The sequence below is a fragment of the Tursiops truncatus genome, chromosome 15 (assembly GCF_011762595.2).
Source record: "Tursiops truncatus isolate mTurTru1 chromosome 15, mTurTru1.mat.Y, whole genome shotgun sequence".
Classification (NCBI taxonomy): Eukaryota; Metazoa; Chordata; class Mammalia; order Artiodactyla; family Delphinidae; genus Tursiops; species Tursiops truncatus.
The window spans coordinates 18,669,927-18,694,875 of NC_047048.1; the positions used below are offsets into that span (position 1 = coordinate 18,669,927).

The following is a 24,949-nucleotide window of genomic DNA, read 5'->3' on the forward strand; positions in this document are numbered from 1 at the left end:
AAAAATGTCATTGGTAATTTGATAGGGATTGCATTGAATCTGTAGATTGCTTTGGGTAGTATAGTCATTTTCACAATATTGATTCTTCCAATCCAAGAACATGGTATATCTCTCCATCTGTTGGTATCATCTTTAATTTCTTTCATCAGTGTCTTATAGTTTTCTGAGTACAGGTCTTTTGTCTCCCTAGGTAGGTTTATTCCTAGGTATTTTATTCTTTTTGTTGCAATGGTAAATGGCAGTGTTTCCTTAATTTCTCTTTTAGACTTTTCATCATTAGTGTATAGGAATGCAAGAGATATCTGTGCATTATTTTTGTATCCTGCAACTTTACCAAATTCATTGATTAGCTCTAGCAGTTTTCTGGTGGCATCTTTCAGATTCTCTATGTATAGTATCATGTCATCTGCAAACAGTGACAGTTTTACTTCTTCTTTTCCAGTTTGTATTCCTTTTATTTCTTTTTCTTCTCTGATTGCTGTGGCTAGGACTTCCAAAACTATGTTGAATAACAGTGGTGAGAGTGGACATCCTTGTCTTGTTCCTGATCTTAGAGGAAATGCTTTCAGGTTTTCACCATTGAGAATGATGTTTGCTGTGGGTTTGTCATATATGGCCTTTATTATGTTGAGTTAGGTTCCCTCCCACTTTCTGGAGAGTTTTTATCATAAATGGGTGTTGAATTTTATCAAAAGCCTTTTCTGCATCTATTGAGATGATCATATGGTTTCTATTCTTCGGTTTGTTAATATGGTGTATCACACTGATTGATTTGCATATATTGAAGAATCCTTGCATCCCTGGGATAAATCTCACTTGATCATGGTGTATGATCCTTTTAATGTATTGTTGGATTCTGTTTGCTAGTATTTTGTAGCGGATTTTTGCATCTATAGTCATCAGTGATATTGGTCTGTAATTTTCTTTTTTTGTAGTACCTTTGTCTGGCTTTGGTATCAGGGTGATGGTGGCCTCGTAGAATGAGTTTGGGAGTGTTCCTTCCTCTGCAATTTTTGGAAGAGTTTGAGAAGGATGAATGTTAGCTCTTCTCTAAATGTTTGATAGAATTCACCTGTGAAGCCATCTGGTCCTGGACTTTTGTTTGTTGGAAGATTTTTAGTCACAGTTTCAATTTCATTACTTGTGATTGGTCTGTTCATATTTTCTACTTCTTCCTGGTTCAGTCTTGGGAGGTTATACCTTTCTAAGAATTTGTCCATTTCTTCCAGGTTGTCCATTTTATTGGCATAGAGTTACTTGTAGTAGTCTGTTAGGATGCTTTGTGTTTCTGTGGTGTCTGCTGTAACTTCTCCTTTTTCATTTCTAATTTTATTGATTTGAGTCCTCTCCCTCTTCTTCTTGATGAGTCTGGCTAATGGTTTATCAATTTTGTTTATCTTCTCAAAGAACCAGCTTTTAGTTTTATTGATCTTTGCTATTGTTTTCTTTGTTTCTATTTCATTTATTTCTGCTCTGATCTTTATGATTTCTTTCCTTCTGATAACTTTGGGTTTTGCTGTTCTTCTTTCTCTAGTTCTTTTAGGTGTAACGTTAGATTTTTTATTTCAGATTTTTCTTGTTTCTTGAGTTAGGCTTGTATAGCTATAAACTTCCCTCTTAGAACTGCTTTTGCTGCATTCCATATGTTTTGGATCGTTGTGTTTTCATTGTCACTTTTCTCTAGGTATTTTTTTATTTCCTCTTTGATTTCTTCAGTGATTGCTTGGTTATTTAGTAACGTATTATTTAGCTTACATGTGTTTGTGTTTTTTTATGTTTTTTTTCCCTGTAATTGATGCCTAATCTCATAACGTTGTGGTCAGAAAAAATGCTTGATATGATTTCAATTTTCTTAAATTTACTGAGGCTTGATTTGTGACCCAAGATGTGCTCTATCCTGGAGAATGTTCTGTGCACACCTGAGAAGAAAGTGTAATCTGCTTGTTTTGGATGGAATGTCCTATAAATATCAATTAAATCTATCTGGTCTATTGTGTTATTTAAAGCGTGTGTTTCCTTATTAATGTTCTGTTTGGATGATCTGTCCATTAGTGTAAGTGAGGTGTTAAAGTCCCCCACTATTGTTGTGTCACTGTCGATTTCCTCTTTTATAGCTGTTAGCATTTGCCTTATGTGTTGAGGTGCTCCTATGTTGGGTGCATATATATTTATAACTGTTATATCTTCTTCTTGGATTGATCCCTTGATCATTATGTAGTGTCCTTCCTTGTCTCTTGTAACATTCTTTATTTTGAAGTCTATTTTATCTGATATGAGTATTGCTACTCCAGGTTTCTTTTGATTTCCATGTGCATGGAGTATCTTTTTCCATCCCTCACTTTCAGTCTGTATGTGTCCCTAGGTCTGAAGTGGGTCTCTTGTAGACAGCATATATATGGGTCTTGTTTTTGTATCCATTCAGAAAGCCTGTGTCTTTTGGTTGGAGCACTTAATGCATTCACATTTAAGGTAATTATCGATATGTATTTTCCTATGACCATTTTCTTAACAGTTTTGGGTTTGATTTTGTAGGTCCTTTTCTTCTCTTGTGTTTCCCACTTAGAGAAGTTCCTTTAGCATTTGTTGTAGAGCTGGTTTGGTGGTGCTGAATTCTCTTAGCTTCTGCTTGTCTGTAAAGCTTTTGATTTCTCCATCGAATCTGAATGAGATCCTTGCTGGGTAGAGTAATCTTGGTTGTAGGTTCTTCCCTTTCATCACTTTAAGTATATCATGCCAATCCTTTCTGGCTTGTAGAGTTTCTGCTGAGAAATCAGCTGTTAACCTTATGGGAGTTCCCTTGTATATTATTTGTCGTTTTTCCCTTGCTGCTTTCAATAATTTTTCTTTGTCTTTAATTTTTGCCAGTTTGATTACTATGTGTCTTGGCGTGTTTCTCCTTGGGTTTATCCTGTATGGGACTCTCTGTGCTTCCTGGACTTGGGTGGCTATTTCCTTTCCCATGTTCGGGAAGTTTTCAACTATAATCTCTTCAAATATTTTCTCAGGTCCTTTCTCTCTCTTTTCTCCTTCTGGGACCCCTATAATGCAAATGTTGTTGCGTTTAATGTTGTCCCAGAGGTCTCTTAGGCTGTCTTCATTTCTTTTCATTCTTTTTTCTTCATTCTGTTCTGTAGCAGTGAATTCCATCATTCTGTTTTCCAGGTCACTTATCCGTTCTTCTGCCTCAGTTATTCTGCTATTGATTCCTTCTAGTGTATTTTTCATTTCAGTTATTGTATTGTTCATCTCTGTTTGCTTGTTCTTTAATTTTTCTAGGTGTTCGTTAAACATTTCTTGCATCTTCTCTATCTTTGCCTCCATTGTTTTTCCGAGGTCCTGGATCATCTTCACTATCATTATTCTGAATTCTTTTTCTGGAAGGTTGCCTATCTCCACTTCATTTAGTTGTTCTTCTGGGATTTTATCTTGTTCTTTCATCTGGTACATAGCCCTCTGCCTTTTCATCTTGTGTATCTTTCTGTGAATGTGGTTTTTGTTCCACAGGCTGCAGGATTGTAGTTCTTCTTGCTTCTGCTGTCTGCCCTCTGGTGGATGAGGCTATCTAAGAGGCTTGTGCAAGTTTCCTGATGGGACGGACTGGTGGTGGGTACAGCTGGCTGTTGCTCTGGTGGGCAGAGCTCAGTAAAGCTTTAATCCGCTTGTCTGCTGATGGGTGGGGCTGGGTCCCCTCCCTGTTGGTTGTTTGGCCTGAGGCGACCCAACACTGGAGCCCCCCTGGGCTCTTTGGTGGGGCTCATGCCAAGGAGTACTTCCCAGAACTTCTGCTGCCAGTGTCCTTGTCCTCACAGTGAAACAGAGCCACCCCCCGCCTTTGCAGGAAACCCCCCAACACTAGCAGGTAGGTCTGGTTCAGTCTCTATGGAGTAACTCTCCTCCCCCTGGGTCCCGATGTGCACACTACTTTGTGTGTGCCCTCCAAGAGTGGAGTCACTGTTTCCCCCAGTCCTGTCAAAGTCCTGCAATCAAATCCTGCTAGCCTTCAAAGTCTGATTTTCTAGGGATTCCTCCTCCCGTTGCCAGACCCCCAGGTTCGGAAGCCTGACATGGGGCTCAGAACCTTCACTCCAGTGGGTGGATTTCTGTGGTATAAGAGTTCTCCAGTTTGTGGGTCACCCACCCAGTAGTTATAGGATTTGATTTTATTGTGATTGTGCCCCTCCTACCGTCTCATTGTGGCTTCTCCTTTGTCTTTTGATGTGGGGTATCTTTTTTGGTGAGTTCCAGTGTCTTCCTTTCGATGATTGTTCAGCAGTTACTAGGAGACTTTTTAATCAATATGTATAGCTCTACCCCATTCCTTTTAGTAACAAAAGAATATTACACGGCGTGGGGCGGTGGTGGTGGGATGAACTGGGAGATTGGGATTGACATATATACACTAATATGTATAAAATAGGTAACTAATAAGAACCTGATACATAAAAAATAAATAAATTAAATTAAAAAAAGAGTATTACACAGAAATTCATCTATCATAAAATATTAAACAATTCTACTGTTGGACATTTAGGTTATTTACAATTTGGGAGTGTGTATATGTACAAACTACATATAAATTTAATTCATATGCAATATATATACATATTGCACAAATATTGCATATATATAATACATATGAGTGTGTATACATAAATTTCTATGCAGTAGAATTGCTGTGTCAACTGGTTCAAGTGGTTTCATAATTTGAAGAACTAAAAATATGTTGCAATTTATATTTTCACCCAGTTATTTCTAATTTTTTATTTTGAAAAAATATTAAATTTATACAACATTACAAGATTGATGCATAGGGCTCCCAAATACCTCCAAACAAGATTCACCAATTGTTAACATTTTGTTTTATTCTCTCCTCTCTCCCTTTTGCATTCTTTCTGAGTTCAGAGTAGTTTGTCTATATAACACCAAGTTGTTCTCTAATATTTCATTGTGTATTTTCTAAAAGCAAGGAGATTCCTTTATGTAACCACAGTGCACTCATCAAGTTCAGAAATTTTAACATATATCCACTTTACAGTTTACATTCCATTTGTCAATTGTCCCAATAATGTCTCTTACAGTATTTTTTCCCCACCAGTACAGGATCCATTCTAGAATCATGTTTTGCATTTAACTGTGATGACTCATCAGTCTCTTTTATTCTGGAAATAGTCCTTAGCTTTTCATTGTTTTTTATGACTGAGATGTTTTTGTAAAACATGGCAGGTTATCCTACAGAAAGTCCTGCAGTTTGGGTTGGTCTGTTGTTTCCTCATGATTAGATTCACATTATACCTTCCTGGATACACTACTGTAAGTCATGTTTTGTTTTCAGAAGTTTACATCTGGAGGCACTTGCTGGCCATCTGCCCCCTCATTGGTGATTTTTATTTTTCTCAACTGATGAAAGTGTTGTCTAGTTTCACTGTATAATAATTACTATCCACTTATAACTAATAAATTCTCTGAAGGGAGACACTTTCAGATAATATTCTATTCTTCATCAGACTTTCATCTCCTAAATATTCTATCCATTGACAATTATTATCTGAACAAGTCTTTAAAACATGATTTCAAAATGGTGATTTTATACCTCTACCACTCCCTTCACATTTATCAATTGGCATTTTACTGAAGAAAGAAAGTTTTCTTGTTATCTATCTGTCTGTCTGTCTGTCTACCTACCTATCTCACTATTTTGCTATGTTTCTGTCTGCATATCCACCCTTTCATATACCATCTACTTATCTATTTACTATCAGTGTAGACTAGTGGATTACTATTTTATTCAGTGGGTTAAAATACATTTAAATCCTTACTTATTTTGATACTCAACTTTCCCCAGATCTGTCCAGGAGGATCCCCTTTAAGCAGGTTCATGTGTCATTTTGATAAGTTCCCATAAGTTTTTGTCAGGGCTTGCTTACCTCTTGGCACTGTAAGATGTTCCAAGTTCTTGGATGTTCTAACCCTGGAATTAGTACTTCCTCCAAGGATTCCTGGTCTTCTTTGTTGGGACTGGAAACTAAGATCTGGGCTCTGGATTTGTTCATTGGCACTGAGCTGTCATTGCTTCCAGGTCTTTTCATTTGCCAGTTACTGAAATATTTGTACATTAGAAATCATGAGTAGATACTGATATTCCCTCCAATTCCAGTCTAACCCCACAGAGTCTTTCCTTGCTTTTTCCGTACACCCCAATGAGAACCCTGACTTCCAAAACATCAGCACACTTCCTCATTTGCACAATCCTATGTCACACATAAAAGAGTCTCAGAATTGCTATGAAAAACATACCTAATAATACATGTTTGAGATTAATTTGTAGTTTTTTGTTCCCTAGACTGATGGTCTAGAGTAAAAGTACTGTATGCGGAAGTCAGTTGCATTACTATTTTCCCCTGCAGCTGATTGTCTTAAATTTGCAAAACAAATGGGTTCATTTGTCACTTTTCAGGTTCAATTTAGGCTTTGTTTTTTCCCATTATGATGATTAAATTTTATTTTGAATATGTAGAACATCAGCATTCTTAGTTGCATTTGTCTACATTATTGGAATATTTAACATTTATATATTGTTCTTTCACTCATGTCCCCTTCCTTGTTTTAGTATTATTACAATTAAACATATTACAATTATATATTATTACATTTAAATGTAATACATTTATACTTAAATATATTAAATATGTTTAATATATTTGTTAAATACAATTAAAAATATTAAATGGTCACCATTAGCCCTTTGGCCAAAATTTTTTCAGTTATCTCTTGCTTGGCTGAAGTTCACTCTCAAATAGATTCTCCAGGATGGGCACAAGTGTATAGTATCTCCTGAATTTTTTCAAGTTCAAAACTTCTTCTATAGCATGGCTTCTCAACCTCAAAACTACTATCCTTTAGGGCTGGGTAACCCTTTGTTATGTACGACTATTCTGCACATAGCTTTCCTGACCACTAACCACTAGATACCAGTAGCACTTTATCCCCCCAAACATTGCCCAGTTGTCCTGTGGGGTTGGGGGAGAAATTGCCTCAGTTGAGAACTATTATTCTACAGCCTAGATACATAAAGGACAGTTTGCTGGGTATAAAATCTTTGGTTAGCAGTTTTCTTTCCTTGAGGTCCCTTGTTCCCTTGAATTGTTTGTTGCTTTTAAAAAGTTTGATGCCAGCATAATTTTCTTATTTTTGTAAATATACTTGATTTTTATTTTCTGCCTGGAAGCCCAGAGGACTTTTTCTTTGTCTCTGATTTTTTGTTTGTTTGTTTGTTTTTGTTTTTTTGTGGTACACGGGCCTCTCACTGTTGTGGCCTCTCCCGTTGTGCAGCACAGGCTCCGGACGCGCGGGCTCCGGACACGCGGGCTCCGGACGCGCAGGCTCAGCGGCATGTGGGATCTTCCCGGACCGGGGCATGAACCCGTGTCCCCTGCATTGGCAGGTGGACTCTCAACCATTGCGCCACCAGGGAAGCTCTGTCTCTGATTTTTAATCATTTTTTTAGGATATGGCTTAGAATTGATTCTTCCAGGTCAGTTCTCCCAGGAACTTTGTGGTCCTATTCAAAATGAATATTTAAGTTTTCAAAAATTTCCAGAAAGCTTTCTTGAACTACAGTTTTAAGTACTAGTTCTATTCAGTTGTTTTTTCTACCCCACTTTCAAACCCCAGAATTTCCAACAGTATGTAGCTTGGACATTCTTTGCCTATCTTCCATTTCAACCATTTGCTGGTTTAATGCCTTTCTTCAATGGTTTTACTAAATTTTCACATTCAAATGCATTCTTGCTGAGACATCTATTTTAGTCTTCATTTCTTGAGATGCTTTTATATTTTTCTTCTATTTTTTTCTTAAATTTGATCAAATCTCACTTCATTTCTTTCTGTGCTATGTCCATTTCTGTTCTTAGTATCTGGATTTCTAATTCTAGGTGTTCTTTTTTTTTTTTTTTAACTTTTTCAAATGTTTGTTTAAGATAATTAAATGTGGAGTTTTGTGCTATAGTTTTTCTCCTTCATGTTTTTGGAGGAGCAGAGGAGAAAATTTTTATTAGCTGAGATGTTATGATTCACTTTTTCTGTTTTCTTCTTACAGTGACTTTCTATGAAAAAAATTTTTTCTGTTCCTAGGTATTTTATGGACAGGATTCCAAGTTTTAGAGGGGCCACTTCTGTCAGTGTAATGAAGTGCAGTTTCTTTAAGAGATTATGTTACTGGGAAGTGAGAAATGTATTTTGTTTCTCTTTCATTTATGCAAGATCCTTAGTATTCATTTCTAGTTTCCTTACTTCCTTTTTCCTTCATTGCCACATCTTTAAGGAGCATTACGTCTTTTCCAGATCTCTGATTCTCCCACAGAAGCAATGCTTTTCCAAGGCTGACACCTTCAGAGGCTTTCACTTTCAAGCTGCTTCCTTATAGCCAATGCTGAGAACTACCAAGCCTGAGACCTGTGTTCAGTACTTTAGCATTTAGTGTTGGACTTATTTGGGGGGATGATTGTATCTGTATTTCATCTGATTCCTCCATGATCCTCTCCTCATTTTCATGACGTCCCTTAAACCTTCTAACCTTCCACTCTCTCAAAGGCTTTCAGTAGTGGTGGGAACTTGGTTGGAATTTGATGTTTACTTATGAACTTACAGATAATTTGAAGGTTATGGTATTCTTTGTCTTCTTGTAATGCTGAGGGCTTGGCTATATGTAGCTCTGTTCTCCCTGTTGATTATATTTTTTGGATGGAGCTGATTGATGACTGTGAAGAGATTTGGATTCAGAGAGCCCTCATTATCTTACAGATGCTGAGAACTCTCCCAAAATGTTTACAAGTACCTATTGTCACATGCTTTTCCAACACATAATATTGTCAGCATTATTCGTTTTCTCAGCATAATGGTTGAAGATGATATTCCATTGTCAATTTCATTTTTAATTAATGAATTCTAACATCTTTGCATAATTGGTTATCATATTTTCTTCTCAGTAAATTGTTTATCCATCCCCTCTGCCTGTTTATTAATTGGGTTTATGGAGCTTCTTCTTCAGTATTAACATTAATCATGTGTCTATTTTGTGTATTGCTAATATTTTTTCTGAGTCTGACTCATCTTTCAACTCTGTTTATAGTGTTGTTACTAAATGGAATAGCTAGAGTGTATTTTCTGAGACCTTGCACATTAATATAAATGTTTCTTTTTCTTTCTGTTTTCACTCAGGATTGAGAGATTGTCTGGCTATAGAATGCTTATCTCACACAATTTTGCCCCTCATCTCCATCTACACACATTACTTCATTGTATTCCAGAATCAGAGATGAGCAGTTTAATGCAAATATGGCCTTTTTTTCTCTATCTTCCTAGATACCTAGAAAATTTTATTTATCCTTTAAATTCAAAAACTTTCTCAATATGTGTTATTACTTTTGCCTAGTATAGGATGTGCCTTTTTGATGAGTGGGGCCCTTCTTGACTTCAGGGAAGTTTTTCTGACATATCTTTAAATATTATTTTTCCCATTTTCTCTGTCTTCTCCATCAGATATGGCAGTCATTCTTATAGTGGGAATCTCTTCCATCTCTGGAATCTTCTCACTCATTACTTCCTCTCTTTTTCTTTATGCCCTTCTTTCTGAGAGAATTTGTCAAGAATGGCTTCAACATTATAGATTTCATTCCCAGGAGTATAAATTCTATTTTTTATTGTTTGTAAGCTGCATTTAATCTCAAGGGAAATACATTCCTTTTCAAAATATTTCCTCTTTATCTATTTCTATTTATTATACTCCAATCTCCCTTTTCATCTCAATCTCTCAATTTACCGTATAATTTTTCGTTTCTTGGTTCACAGAGCAAAGAATTTCCTGAAATTTTATCGAGAACACAGGCACAGCACTTTCCAAAGCACGCTTCTGCTTCCTCTAACAGTGCCGTTTCAAAGACCCTTCCTCTGATGCTTCAGCTTAATATTTCTGTCCTCATGCTATATCATCTTGAAAAAAATAAGTCTGAGATAAATGGCCGAGATGTTCGTTGTTCTTATTTCTACTTCTGCTTATTCATCAAGGAACAAGAAACGTATAGCCTTTTCCTATTTGCTACATATGTAAATTTCCTCCTTAGTTCCCCTGAGTGCCCATAAGGTTGTAATGTGATCTAGTCCTCCTTTTTGCTCTGATGTTGGAGAGCTATTTGGTGTGCAGCCTTTAGCCAGCTTTGTAGTTTAACATAGCCAATTATCATTAAACTTTCTAGTTTAAAAAGCCAATTATTCTTTAATATTCTGGTGCTTTAAAGAGGGATATCTTAGTACCACTCCCTCATTATCCCTCTATGGTATTTAGAATTTATTCCTGAATAGGCTATTTCCGCATTTATGACTAAAAATCTACAACCTTTACCATGGCCACTCCACAGCTCATTTCTCTGCAGATGCAGATTTTATGTCACAACTGATGCTTTGTAAGGGTGTTAAAAGGCTCTGAATACCCTAGTCCACAGTTCCCATATGAGGGAGATTTGAATTCCTTCACTCTGATGGAAGAAGGTCCAGGCTTGTGAGATTTCTTGAAATATTTTTCCACTAATCGTTCCACCATTATACCTATGGGCTTTAAAGATTTAACTCATGGGTATTCTTCCTGTTTTCTAGCAGGACATTGTATAATACTCCTAATTCCCAGTGCTGTTGAAATTCTTCATCTCCTCTTGAGGTTTGTATCTGTAGGGAATGGCTGGCTACCCAGAGGTCATTGTATTTCTATCATCATAACTCAGAATGAAGTGGGCTATGATTATGTCACTCTGCTGTATAAAATCCTTCAAGGGTTTCCAACTGTATGTAGTGTAAGGCATAAAAGCCTCTCAGAATAACATGTGAGCTCTTTACAACATGGCACCAAACTATCTCTTCAACTTCGTATTTATTCACTTCCTTCCATATATCTCAAACTCTCACCATACTAGATTATTAATCTTTTTTCCCAAACATGCCAGGTAATTTCAGACCTTTCTATTTCTGTTCATATATGGTTCCCTCTGCCTGAAATGCCTTGCCTCTCTTGGCTCAGTGGAAAATTCTCATTTATCCTTTGAAGTGGAATGGAAATGACATCTCTCCTTTGCAGTATACCCAGATGCTCAAAGCAAGATAAATTATATCATTCTCTGCGGCCCCATTGCTGTGGTCTGAATGTTGTGTCCCCCTAAAATTTATCTGTTAAATCCTCACACCCAACGTGATGATATTTGGAAGTGGGGCCTTTGGGAGGTGATTTGGTCATGAGGGCAGAGCCCTCATGGGTGGGGTTAGTGCTTTTGTAAAAGAGGCCTGAGAGATCTCCCTAGGCTTTTCTCAGGGAAATTATCTTCTGATAGAACATTGAATTTTTCCTCCCTTTTATTGCCTCTGTTCTCTGTCTCCAGAACCCCAATAAAAGAAATAGCAAACATCCATGCTGCTTTATATTTCTTTCATATATTCCATTCTTTTGCCTTTGGCTCAGGTCTGCAGGATTCTACTGACTTTATCATCAGATCATCGACATGGTTGTTAAACATAGCCATTCTCTTATTCAGTCTGTCCAATGAATTTTTTTATTTTTTTAGTGCCAAACATATTTTTAATTACCACGTGCTCATTTTTGTTCTGATTGCTCCTTTTTTTGCAGTAGCAGTCTGTTCTGACTTATGTATGTGACATCCTTCCAATCTCACTGGAGTCCTTTGTTAATGTTTTAAAAATTGTTTTGTTTCCTGAGTGATCTGTGTTTCCTAAAAACACAGTTATTTTATTTGTGAATTTTAATGTTTCTCTTGCGTGTGATTTCTTTTTCTCTCATGTTTGTTGATCCTTGGTTGTTCGTTCTTGTTTATGAAGAAAAATCTCATTACTCTATTAAGTAATGAGCGTTTCATTTGGATTTGTATAGATCTGTTCCCAAAAAAACTTCTCCCTGGATGATTCTGTACCAGTAGGTGGGGTATGATTACTGGAAAGCCACATTTAAGAGTTGTGGTTAAAGGGTCAGTAGGCTGTGGATAGCAAGTAAAGAAAAAGGAGGACTTGACTTTGGCAGTGGTTTATTTTGATGTATTCCTTCTTGAGAAAGGCTGCCTTGCCTTTCTTTTTTCATTAGGTACAAACTGTGTGTTTTAGAGTTTTCTAGAACTCTGTTTTGCTTCCCTTTCATGGTCTTACACTCGAAAAAGAGGCATCTCCTTGTGGGTGAGACACTTTCTTTAGAGTGCACAGCTTGGATTTTTAAGTGGGAGCAAAAAGTTATCTGCTGTATATATTTGGGGGGAAGTCAGGGAAGAGTGATGAGGTCCAACTAGCTGAGACTTCCCAGCTTTAGTTCTTTAAACCAAATCTATTCAACATATATTTATTGAATGACAAGAGTACAAAAATGGCTAGAAATTTTGCCCATCCCCGTCCCCATGCACCTCTGCAATATGACTTTGGAACCCCCTAGCACGAGTCGGGGTCGATTTCTCCACCCCCTTGAATCTGGGCTTGGCCATGTGACTTGCTTTGTTCAATGGGACTGTAAAAAAGTGACCTGAAAGAGAGTTGAAAATCTCTTGAACACTGGGGCTTGTTCTCTCTTGTGGCTCTTGTAGGGAAGATAGATGAAAGACCAGAAAGTTAAAAATACATTCTTTTACATATGAATTCTGAGATATCAAAAGCAACAGTGCTGGGAAGAAGCCCAAGAGGATATAAGAAGAGGCATGTGGCCCATTTGCCTTTATGGCTCTGATCAACGGCCTGTTAGACACTAAGCATATGAAAAAAGACTTCTCTTGATTATCTAACCAGCAGCCAACCCACAGCTGACCATGGATGCTTGAAAGAGTCCAGCAGAGACTAGCTGAGCTCACACAGGTAAGAACTGCCTAGCTGATCCAAATCATGAACTGAATAAAGAGTTGTTATTTGTTTTATTGTTTGTTTGCTTTTTGTTTTTCATTAAAACTCCTTTAATGAGGTGAGGAACTCTTTTTTTTTTTTTTTTTTGCGGAACGCGGGCCTCTGACTGTTGTGGCGTCTCCCGTTGCGGAGCACAGGCTCCGGACGCGCAGGCTCAGCGGCCATGGCTCACGGGCCCAGCTGCTCCGCGGCATGTGGGATCTTCCCGGACCAGGGCACGAACCCGTGTCCCCTGCATTGGCAGGCGGACTCTTAACCACTGCGCCACCAGCGAAGCCCCGAGGTGAGGAACTCTTAATAGTAAACTCAACAGCTGAGTAACAGGATGATGGTGCAACAGTAGTTAAGAGTTGTTATTTGAAGCCATGAAGTTTTGGAGTAGATTATTACACAGCAAAAGCTAACTGATATAAGCACCAAATTGTATTAGTGTTCCAGGTACTGTGAATACAAGATAAACAAAAGTAGATAAGGCCTTTGCCCTCAGCTGGTGATAAACAAAGAAATAAATGAGGAAGACAATTTCAGAGAGTAATACACAGTGTGAAGGAAAGGAAACAGGGAGATGTGACAGAGTGACTGCCTAGGGTTGGGATCTAATTTAGATATTGTGGCCAGAAAAGAATTCTTTGAATAGCTGAAGTGTGGGCCAAGATCTGAATGATAAGGAAGAGCCAACCACTTGAAGGTCTAGAGATATTTGTTCCAGACAAAGGAAACAGCAAGCGCAAAGGCACTGAGGTGGGAACACATATTAAAGGGACATAAAAAAGGTCAACAAAGCTGTAATATAGTGAGCAAAGGAGAGACTGAGTGAAAGGTTATAAAGTCAGGGAAACAGACCACATGGGAGGACTTGGACTATAATTAACGTATTAATTACCTTAATGCTTGTGCCATATCTCATTCCTGTCCTTTAGATTTGTGGACTAGGAGCTTGGAGTTTTAAAACACTCCTATGGGAAGGATCCCTCTTCCCTCTAGCATTTGGGCTACAACTTCCTATGATCTGTTTTCATCAGTCAGATCCATCTGCTTTCCATCTTCTAGGATTGCGTCAAAATGTCCTCCAGCTGCCTGTTCATTATAGGTTATTGCAAGGTTTTGAATATAGATCCCTGTGCTATATGTAGGTCCTTGTTGTTTGGATTAATTCTTTTTAAAACACAGGGTTGTTGGTGTTTTGTTTTTACATTTTTAAGGACCTTGGTATATGTCAGTCCTTAATTCAGTCTTTAATTGAAATCTTCTTATCTCATTTTTAAATTTGTAGCTCTGAGCTCATCTTAATCTCCTTTTGTTACCCTCTATTTTTCTCTTTGTTTCTTCTCCTGTCGACTTGTCTCTAGAGTGGCTGGTAAGAGGTGAGGCCTCAGTAGGATATCTGCTCACTACCCAATAAATATTTATTTGGCATCTTTTACCTGCAAACAAAATTGAGGCCCTTCTCCCCCACCAGTTATCCCTGCAGGCACCTGCCTTCCTCAGTTCCAGCTGAGTCGAGGATAGCTCATCAAAAAAACCTCATGTTGGGACACTGAGGAAACACAAGGGTTAATTCTTCCCTGTCCCTTAAATTTCACTGGACCCTTCAGGTGTTTCATTTCCTAGGGAGGTGTTGCTTTTGACATGTCAGAATTCATATGCCAAAAATATGTATTTTAACTCCCTGGTTTCCTTCCTTCCTATCTATCTACCTATCTATCTAGCCATCCATCTATTATCTATCATCTATCTATGTATCTCCATTGAATTTGGGGGGCCATATGTCAATAGGGGATGGCACATAGGATGTCGTACCTGGAAGGGATGGACCACATAAACCCATTGAGAACAGAAGACCCTTCGCCCTTGCAAACCAAGAGTTTGCTTGGTAGGCATTTGTAAAGTTTCCAGGCACAGAAATCTTAACTCATCTCCCTAAAGCAAATAAATATACTTTTGTACAGAGATTAGAGTACTTGAAAGGTGATATTAGCTACCTTCAGAGCCCAGTACACACTCATAATATTTTATTGCACAAATCTGTTGGGTCCTTTGCAGAACTCCAGAGTAAAATAAAGAAAAAGTTTGCTTGTCCTGTTGCCATATGGGAGCTACATTCCTTCTCTTAAACCCAGAATCAGGAGGCCAAACCATCTTGAAGAAAGAGAAAAGGAGGCCAACATCCTCTTCTCTGCCTCAGGGCCATTGCATGTGCTACTTCCTTTGCCTGGGACACCCTACTCCCTGCTCCTCCTCCAAGTCTCTTACTTATCCTGTCTCTTACTTACACTTCTGGTCTCAGCTTGTAAGCTGTTTGCTCAGAGAGGCCCTCCTTTCCTGCTTTTCTAATCTTCCCTTCCCGCCCCCAATATAGAGGATGCTGCTGATGCCCTGTCCAGGTCCCCCTCCCTGGTGGGACCTCAGGTGATGTGAGTATTCATTGCTAAAAGGGAGCTGCCTTGCCTGGGAAGTTACTCCTGGCCAGCGGTCAGTCAGTGGCCAATGATTGACCAGGGTACAAAAGGCCGGCTGCCTGGCCTCAAGGTGGACCAAAGACTTCCAGGGTATCGAGCTGGAGTTAGTCTCCAGCTGAGACCCCAGCTTTGCTTAGTTTTCTTCTCCTGTCTTCTCCTGCTTCCTTCACACCCCATCCACAGAGAGCGCTCCCCTAATAATTCACTTCCACCAAGATCACCACCATCTCAGGCCCTGCTTCTAGGAATCCTGACTTCAGCCACTTAGGATGCTTTATTTAAGAGGTTTATCCATCTACATAACTGAGAACAACTTTTCTGTCTGATCCCTGCACCTGTAACCACGATGGAGATTCACGTGGGCAGACTCATATGTGAATAACATCCCCAGAACTGGCCACACAGTAGCCCCCTCTCCCCTAAGAGCTTCTCATCTGGGAAGTGGAGGTGGGAAAAAAAAAAAAGAGAGAGACACTGCACACAAGCAATTCACCCCGGAGGCTGTGCTGACATTGCAGAAGCAAAGCTGTTTGTCTGACCTAATAAAAAGGGCTATATTTTAGAGGCTTTAGTGAAATCATTTAATCTAAAATTCAATATAAATGCTACTCTGTGTTAATCTTTAAGAACCAACAAGTCAATCCCAGATCTGTTCTTTCCCTGAAATGAAACTAATTTGGTTAAAGACAGGGGTTTTTTGAGTTTATTTATCAGAAAGTTCAAAGTTCAAAGCCATGATTAAGTATCTTCTCCACAGTATAGCCCCTTGGGAGCAACAGTAACAGCACAAAACTAATAAAACATAATAAATTCACCGTTAAAGAGCCTATAGAGACATTGACTAATGGCATGAGACCCACAGAATAGCTCAGAAATAAGTTCATATGCAAATATTGTTAAACGCCAGTCCGCTGTCACTTACACATCCAGTACTTAAAATTTAGACTATTTGAAAGTGACTCTGAGATGTAACAATTGTGAATTTTTGTGTGGCAGGGCGGGGTGGGGGGGGATGAACTTACGTCACACATGGAGCTGGATGCTGAAGCTGTAGATGGTAAGTGAAACAACTGACCACTCAGCATCTACTTGGCACGTGTGTAGAAACTCCCACGAAGGGATTTAAAATCTTTACAACTGTTACTGTTCCTAATGGAAGTGCAGAGGCGGAGGAGAGGAATGGCAAGTAGGGATTTGAGGATACCCAAGACTAAAAGTCTTGCAGCTGTCAAATCTTAGTGCGTCCATGTCAGTCACTATGGTGTCTGCCTTAGAAACTGATTTTCCAAATGCACGTTCAGGAAACAAAAGGACTAGCATTCCGTCTTACGGAAGAAGATAGAGCTTAGACATCTGTTGAATTAGAATTTGAAGGTGGTCAAAGTGGCCATTCTCCCTCTCATTTCCCCAGCTTCCCCACCTGCAGTTTGAGAAGCCGTCTCTTTACAGTCTCAAGCAGGCTCATTCCACTCAGTCCCTTCGCAGTGTAGGTTTGCTTTTCCTTCTGCATCTTTGCCTTTCTTTTGATGGCACCATTATCGTCTTAGTCGCTGAAGTTTCAAACCTTGGCCCCTATACCTTTAGCCTTCTTATTTCTTCTTTTGCTATATTATCTTCAGGGCCAGTACCATCCATAGTCCTGGCTGGGATTCCTTGACCTCCTCTTGGGATGTGACCATCACTTTCATACCACTTGAGTCATTCACGGACCTGGCCACACCTTGGATCTTGGTATTACTCTGAGTTTTCCTCCTCTAACAGCATGATTGCGGGGACCCACTGGGAGAATTCTCTACTTCGGCTCTACTACCTACATGTCCCCCTACGCCAGCTTGTGCTGATTTTTTTCTTATCACTTGAAGCATGTGAGATTAACTGTTTTGACTCTTTTCTCTTGTTTTAAAGAAAACCACACCAAGATCTATGTGTTTCCTCCCAGAAAGGATAGAGATATGCAACAAGGAAGGGAAAAATGTGTCTGCAAATCTGCACCTTGAAGTCCCATGTATTTAAAACTCATTCTTGTTTGCCTTTTATATTCCTATAAAAATGTATAGAGAATCTTATCCCCCCAAATTCCAAATAAGATAAAAATCTTGTGTTTGGACAGCACCAATCAAAGAGGAGGAGACCCTCTCACCCTGCTGCCCACGAGCAAAGGCTCAGCTACACGGTAAAACAATCCCTCTGAAATACGTTCCACCAGCAAATGAACCATAGTAACTCTGGGGCCCAGGGCCGTCCTGACTAAAACCAGAAGACAGGCATAGTGTAGGTTATAATACCTGAATAGTACCTGGCTTTGGGTTTGATAGATAAAGGCTTTAACCAGTTTTATTCTTTTAATATCTCATAATGCTTATCTCATTTCCATCAAATGGAATAAAAGCATGCTATTGGCTGGTGAGAAGATGTAACCCCAATGTTGACCTACCCTACACCTAGTGTGAATTCTGAAATCAACTCCACTGGTCATAGTAGCTTCTCCTTCTACCTCTTTGCCTCGATTTTCCCCTGGAAGCTACTAGCCCAGGAGCTCCAATCTCACAACTCTCTGATCTCACTTGTTTCAGCCCAGAGTCAGCCACTTCACCGGCTCTTATGAACATCCACTGCCCTTGCCTCCATGAACTTCCATTACCCCTGCCTTCCCATCCTCAGCTGTGCCACTCACTACTCCCTTCAATATCTAGAACAACTATCAGGCAACACTTAGTAAAATCATGAGAGGTATTTGCTCTTTATCTACTGGGTTCTGTGATAGCTCTAACATCCTTGATTTTTCCTTGGTTGACTCCATAACATATTCTTAAAGGACTTCAAACCTATTCCACTCTGATCAAAGGACATATTCCTTTCCCACCGCCAAACCCTGCAAAATCATATTTTGTGGGGACCAAGTCCATCCAATGTGAATTTTCTCAAAATCTTTCCTATCTACATCAAATTTATATTTGTATTTTCCTCTCTCTTTTTTCTTTCTCACCTCAAGTAAAGAAATTTCCTTTGGCATTATCTAATAAAGTTGAAAATGTACATGGCCTATGACCCAATGTTTTTTTTCCCTATCTATTTGTCTCCTAGACCATTTTCCTATTGACTTATTGTACTTACTTTTTAGTGGAACTCTGTCTTTATTAGGGGGCTGAGACTGTAGAGAGAGCTATGCTAATTATGTATGCCCCTTTCCTCCAGAATCTAAACCTTCCCCAAAATAGACACAGAGGTCAGACACTGTCATCATGGAGCTCAGAGTTCAGTAAGGAAGGTGGGGTATAAATTATAATGCAGCATAAGTGCAATAATGGATGTCTACTCGAGCTATGCTCATGACACAAAGAAATGTATTAACTCTCTGTGGGTGGAAGCAAAAAAGCATTATAGACAAGGTACAGCTGAGCCAGGTCTTAAAGAATTAGTAGTTGAGTAGACAAGATGGGGAGGTATCCATTCAATATTTGTCAGATCAGTAAATTAAGGGCATATCACACAGAGAAAGCAACATGTGCAGCAAAAGTGACAAAGTTTAAACAGCTTAGTCTCTTCAGGAAAACTGCCGACTCGGTGTAGCTAAATCAAGAGGGAGGCAGAGAGTGCGGGCAAGTGGGCCTGAGAGCTCAAAAAATAAAATAGAGTATACCTAAGAAAAATTAGATGAAGGAAATGATATTGATAAAAGCAGAAATTATTGGTTTGAAGGGCATAAAAACAGTAGAATTAACTAATTCCAAGAGTTGTTTCTACAAAAGAAAGAAAGAGCAAGGGAAAAGAGAGGGCCAGAGACAGGAAGGATAGGAAGAAGGGGTGGAGGGAGAGAGGATAGACAAAGGTCTGCAAGTTTAATCAAGGGGAAATGGAAACTACATGGAAAGTTAATTTACTGAAGATATATTTACAGAGTGCTTAATACTTGCCAGGTCTTGGAGTAGGTGTTGGAGACAAAACAGCTGTATAAAGAGGTATGTCTTCTGCCTTGGAGAAGCTGAATTTTGGATAAGGAAATGCTTCTTTAAACATATAATTATCAGATGAAAATGTAACCACCAATTGAAAGTGGTATGAAGGAAAGGTAAAGAGTCCAATGAGAGGTTATAGCAAGATCAAAAATTAATGTGGGGCTGGGTGCTGGATCATGAAAGGCTTTTTGAAATTGTGACTTTTAAGCCAATGTCTGGTGAAGGAGAATGAGTTAACCAGGCAAAAAGTGACTGGAAATGCAATCCAGGGGGAAAACCAGCCTGTGTGAAGGTCTTGAGGTAGGAAAGAACATGGTCAAGTTCAAGTAACTGGAAGAAGGTTGAGGGGCTGCAGCAAACAAAGGAAGCAGAGAGTTACAAAGACTTATAGGTAGGATGACCGATAGTCCCAGTTTGACCAGGACTGAGGGGTGGGGGTGGGTGCTGGGTTGTGGGAATTTCCATCTTAAAACTGGGACAGTCCCAGGCTAACCTAGATGAATTGGTCACCTTATTTACAGGCCTTCTTCAACATTTTGGACCTTAGCAGAAGAACAATATGGTGGCCATAATCAAGGCAGCCATAGTGAGGATAGAGAGAAATGAATGGATTTAAGAAATATTTAGAGGTAAGTTGATAGAACTTGATGACTAAATGATAGCCAGGGAAGGAAATAGGGCAGAGGGAATAATCAAGGGAACAATCAATTGACAATTTTTGGCTTTAGAAACCAAAGGAATATGCATAAAAAAGGAATAAAAGCACCAAAAAAATGACACTAAATTTGTTCATTGACATCAACTGTCAAATCAGCGCTCCTGATTTTATCACCATTGAGCTATACAGAAATAAATCTTAGTACCCTCCATCTCTTCCATTCCTGGGGTTGAAAAGGAAACTAGGCCTGGTGGAAACCCAAATGTGCTTGAGAAAGAATTTGGAAGTCAGTTTCAACCTTTAAAGAAAGGGAGTGTTCCTCACCCTAGTAAGGGGGTATGACTCAACATAATGAGAAACGAAAAGTAGGAAGCCTTTGATACCGAGTGCATTCATCTTGCATTCAGATGGCACGTCAAGGAATGTATTACTCTTGCCCCTCCCCCCACTCCCAACTCGCAGACTCCCTTATTTAACCCAGAGGAAATTGCAACTGAATTATGAAGTCCTTTCAAAACTAGACATTTGACACATCTGTTACAGAAGCCTTATAAAAAGCACACTGGATACCTGTAAATTTTATAATTATGTCAATTCAAACTCAAAGACACTCACATGAATTAAAAAAATATATATTTCCAGCTCAAATCTCAGAGTTTCTTCTGCCTGCCGTTGAGATATGGGGAATATTTGCTGTATGCACTAAATTCTTTTCTTTAACTGCCCATGTCAGGAGAGCACAGGACTGGAATGAAGATGAGCACAGTAGACCAAGGATGAGAGCTTATTGAACACGTAGATTTAATCCAGGTTCAAAAGCACAATCCCAGTGAGATCTAAATCAGGTATCTGGACAAGTGAGAACTTGCTTTCCAATACCCCTGAATCCTCAATGGAAGGATGCTTTTTTTTTTAGACATGGGAGCAGAATGCCAAGTCTGGGATGGGCTACCAACATCATTCAGCGCAAACTTATATCTACAGTTTGTTTTTCAAGCATTCATTCACTCATTCATTAATTTAACAAATAGTTATTGAGCACCTACTTCTAGGAATTTGGGATATGTCCATGAAAACAGATACAAATCCTTCCTCTCAGTGATTTTAGATTCTAAAGAAAGGATTCAAGTAATAAACAATAAGAATAAGCAACATACGTAATGCATGAGTAAGTTATACAGTACCATCTGGTGGAAGGTGAAAACAGTTCCATAACAAAAGAAAAAGGAGGGCAGGGTAAAAGAGATCACAGTGATTGTGAGAGGAGGGGCAGGTTGCAATTTAAATAAATTGGTTGCGTAGCTCTCCTTGTGAAGACAACGTTTAAAAACATATTTGAAAGAGGTGAGGGAATCAGCCATGGGGACCTTTAGGAGGAGAGCCTGGTTGATTGTTGTTGTTTCTTTCCTCCACATAGTCCAGAGTCATCTAAAATGGGACTTTTAGCCAAGTGCTTCACTAGGCTCAGAAGCTGGGTTTTGCTTGTGTCGCACCCATAAGTCATGTGACCTGATCAATTTCATCTGTAATACTCTAAACTTAGCCCACCACCCTTACAATTTCCATGCTTCCAGAGCCTCCTCTGCAGTTCTTGCTGTGTTGTAGCTTGACAGAATGCCTTGAACTTGTCTGTTTGGGTGTCTATCTTCTGTACAAGGCAGTAGAGAAGCTCAGAGATTAGGGCAAATCAAATTAGAAACTGACTCTGCAGCTTAACACTGACCGTCCGTAAAGTAAGATAATATCTACTAAGTAGAGTTGTCATTAGTATTAACCAGAGAAATTGTAGAGCGCTTAGCATAAGTGCTTGGCAAAACAGTAAGCACTTCATTAAAGCTAACACTTCTTGATGGTACTCATATCAGAGCCATCTCTTTGTTGTTTTTTTTTTTTTTTTTTTTTTTGCGGTACGCGGGCCTCTCACTGTTGTGGCCTCTCCCGTTGCGGAGCACAGGCTCCGGACGCGCAGGCTCAGCGGCCATGGCTCACGGGCCCAGCCGCCCCGTGGCATGTGGGATCTTCCCGGACCGGGGCACGAACCCGCGTCCCCTGCATCAGCAGGCGGACTTTCAACCACTGCGCCACCAGGGAAGCCCCAGAGCCATCTCTTTGGAGGCAAGCTCCCTCTTGTATTCCATTCTAGTTTACCAGTGTCCACCTTAGAGCCTGGCGTGGGTAAGTATGGTTATGAGCAATGGAATCCAGTTCTTCCAAGACTACCCAGAAAAACATGCCTGAAGCCCCACTGGAGAACTCGCCCTCTGTACCTGGCCGGTAAATAGCCATCCATCTATTCACCAGGATGAGAAGTTTAAACACACACACAATAATCAGACTTTATCCTTCTTTTTTTTTTTTTTTTTACCTGAATTTACTATCTTGGGAAGAGTGGAGTAACCAGGTAAGGGAAATATTTGGCAAAGTTTTTCTTTCCTTGTAACATGCTATTAAAGGAGACTGTTTCTTATCCAAATTGTAGTATTTCTTGGTCCTTCTTTGTTTCAAAATGTATTCTTTGTCTAAAATTAAAGCATAATGTTAATAATAAAATTAATTCTCTGGTGTATCAGGCTGCAATATAAAGGTAGGATGTGATTCTCTATATAGAAGGGCTTCATAAAGAGAATCAAATCTCTGATCCCAAATGCCTTGCAGTGTGGATAGAAAGTTAGGTACCAGATTAAAAAGATTTTTCCCAAGTCTCCTTTCTTACTGCATTTTAGAGTTTCAGAATTATAACATCATGGTGCTCAGACTCTGTTAGTAAGCATTAGTCTCTGGTGGCTAATGGGCAAAGTCCATAATTACCCCGCCCTTCTGGATGTCCCAGCAGGAAACAAGTGGTTATGACATGCAGGCATCTCTGAAGTCTCTTAAGGTTGAGGGGCTCTGGGTGGAAACGACATGCTGGGCCAAGGAAAGTGGCAATATGATCATTCTTGCTGTGAGCTGATTTGGATACAGATGTTAAGGAAAGAGGTCATGGTTATCTGACACTTTTCTATATCCAAGTTTCACAAGCTTTGGTTTGCGAACCAAATCCAGCCTATTGTCTGCCTTTGTAAGTAAATTTTATGGTTGCTTGTAGTGGTCACTCCTTTTCTTTTCACATAGTCTCCTGGCTTGTCAAGTATGCGTCCACAGCTGAATAGAAATCCTACCAATCTTCCGCTTTCCTGGTTGAAGTCCACGATCTAGAAAAGAGGTCGGCAAACTATAACCCACAAGCCAGTTCTGGCCCGTTGCTTGTTTTGTCAATAAAGGTTATTGGAACACATACACACCCATTCATTTATGTATTGTCTGTGAGTGCTTTCAAGCCATAATGGCGACATTGAGTAGTTGCAACAGGGGCGTGCTAAGCCAAAAATATTTATCGTCTGACCCTTTACAGAAAGTTTTGCCAACCCCCCATTCTGTACGAATAAAGTTTTCTGAAGAATTTGCACCCAGAGAAGCTTGTGAAAGAATTAAATCATCACCCACATATGGCAGTAGACACCTGTATTCACACTCCGGCAAATCTGGGGACTGGCTTTGGGCCTCAATGCAGCAACTTGATGCAGCAGAAAGCCATCACCTCTCACATTAAATTAAGGCTGTGGATGTGAAACGGATGGGTCTTGTGGTTTTGTTGGTATTTAATTTTTTCAAATTTTTTCCTTTGTTTTACAACTGTGTAAGAGCTAAAAGAATAAGGAACTTTTAACTAAGACATCTATTTGTAAATATTTAATTTATATTTGAATAAAAATAACTTAAGTGACACTAGAACTTCTGGAGAAGTTTTATAAGGGGATCTGTAAATTTCTCGGGTTTGAGAAACAAAAGTGAAGCAACTTTTCCTGTTGGTTGAGGAGCCAGTGGAAAGAAGTAATGGGGGAAAAATGGGTGTAGATAACTGTTTTGAAAAATTTACTGTGAAAGTCAGAGTAATATTAGCAATAGTGTGCAGGGGAGGGTGAGATTCAAAAGAGGCTTTTGTGAGTACTTTTTTTAATAGAAGAGGCTTCTCTATTTAAATTTCAAAGGGATTCTTGTTGGCAATCATTGATCTGTTTACTGCCCTGATAATTTTCCAAAATGACATACAAATGGAATCATATAGTGTGTCCCTTTCTGAGTATGTCTTCTTTCACTTGGCAAAAAACACTTCAGATTCATCCATGCGGTTGTGGGTATCAATAGTTCATTCCTTTTTATTCTTGAGTAGCCGCCCATCGTATGGATGTACCACCGTTTCTTTAACCATTCACTACTTAAAGGGCATTTGCATCGTTTCCAGATTTTGACAGTTATGACGAAACCTGTAATAAACATTCACACACAGGTTTTTGTGTGAAAATAAATTTTACTTTTTCTTGGGTAAATCCCTGGGAGTGGCATTGCTGAGTCATATGATCATTGTATGTTTAATTTTACCATAAACTGACAAGCTGTTTTCTAAAGTGGCTGTACTATTTTGTTGAATTTAATTTTTTCAAAAATTAGTCAATGAGCTCATTTTTTTCCCTCAAGACTGCTTTGGCTATTCGGGGTCTTTTGTGTCCCCATACAGATTTTAAGATTTTTTGTTCTAGTTCTGTAAAAAATGCCACTGGTAGTTTGATAGGGATTGCATTGAATCTGTAGATTGCTTTGGGTAGTAGAGTCATTTCACAATATTGATTCTTCCAATCCAAGAACATGGTATATCTCTCCATCTGTTGGTATCATCTTTAATTTCTTTCATCAGTGTCTTTTATAGTTTTCTGAGTATGGGTCTTTTGTCTCCCTAGGTAGGTTTATTTCTAGGCATTTATTCTTTTTGTTGCAATGGTAAATGGGAGTGTTTCCTTAATTTCTCTTTCAGATTTTTCATCCTTAGTGTATAGGAATGCAAGAGATTTCTGTGCATTAATTTCATATCCTGCAACTTTACCAAATTCATTGATTAGCTATAGTAG

At 39.1% G+C, this 24,949-nt stretch overlaps 1 protein-coding gene across 2 annotated transcripts in view; it reads right to left on the reverse strand.

Annotated features, from left to right (window-relative positions):
• The window catches only part of HS3ST4 (heparan sulfate-glucosamine 3-sulfotransferase 4), a 743,578-nt gene that overhangs the window by 408,322 nt on the left and 310,307 nt on the right, over positions 1-24,949 (reverse strand). For both annotated transcript variants that reach the window (XM_073792188.1, XM_073792189.1), the window contains one exon: positions 5,925-6,096. The gene's annotated coding sequence lies outside the window, so the exon portion shown is untranslated. The remainder of the gene's footprint in view (positions 1-5,924; positions 6,097-24,949) is intronic.